We start from the raw sequence: 1020 nt of genomic DNA, 5'->3' as shown, positions 1-1020 counted from the left end.
CCTTTTAATGTGTTGTTGGATTCTGTTTGCTAGTATTTTGTTGAAGAGTTTTGAATCTACATTCATCAGTGATGTTGGTCTGTAATTTTCTTTTTTTGTAGTATCTTTGTCTGGTTTTGGTATCAGGGTAATGGTGGCTTCATAGAATGAGTTTGAGACTTTTCCTTCCTCTGCAATTTTTTGGAAGAGTTCTAGAAGGATGGGTGTTAGGTCTTCTCTAAATGTTTGATAGAATTCACCTGTGAAGCCATCTGGTCCTGGACTTTTGTTTGTTGGAAGATTTTTAATCACAGTTTCAATTTCATTACTTGTGATTGGACTGTTCATATTTTCTATTTCTTCCTGGTTCAGTCTTGTAAGGTTATACCTCTCTAATAATTTGTCTATTTCTTCCAGTTTGACCATTTTAATGGCATAGAGTTGCTTATAGTAGTCTCTTAGAATGCTTTGTATTTCTGCAGTGTCTGTTGTAACTTCTCCTTTTTCATTTCTAATTTTATTGATTTGAGTCCTCTCCCTCTTTTTCTTGATGAGTCTGGCTAATAGTTTATCAATTTTGTTTATCTTCTCAAAGAACCAGCTTTTAGTTTTATTGATCTTTGCTATTGTTTTCTTTGTTTCTATTGGATTTATTTCTGCTCTGATCTTTATTTCTTTCCTTCTGTTTACTTTGGGTTTTTTTGTTCTTCTTTCTCTAGTTCCTTTAGGTGTAAGGTTAGATTGTTTACTTGAGATTTTTCTTGTTTCTTGAAGTAGGCTTGTATAGCTATAAACTTCCCTCTTGGAACTGCCTTTGCTGTATCCCATAGGTTTTGGATCATTGTGTTTTCATTGTCATTTGTCTCTATGTATTCTTTTATTTCCTCTTTGATTTCTTCTGTGATCTCTTGGTTATTAAGTAATGTATTGTTTAGCCTCCATGTGTTTGTGTTTTTTACGTTTTTTTCCCTGTAATTATTTTCTAATCTCATAGCATTGTGGTCAGAAAAGATGCTTGATATGATTTCAATTTTCTTAAAT

Source organism: Physeter macrocephalus, chromosome 9 (assembly GCF_002837175.3).
Source record: "Physeter macrocephalus isolate SW-GA chromosome 9, ASM283717v5, whole genome shotgun sequence".
Taxonomy (NCBI): Eukaryota; Metazoa; Chordata; class Mammalia; order Artiodactyla; family Physeteridae; genus Physeter; species Physeter macrocephalus.
This window is presented reverse-complemented; position numbering follows the sequence as displayed.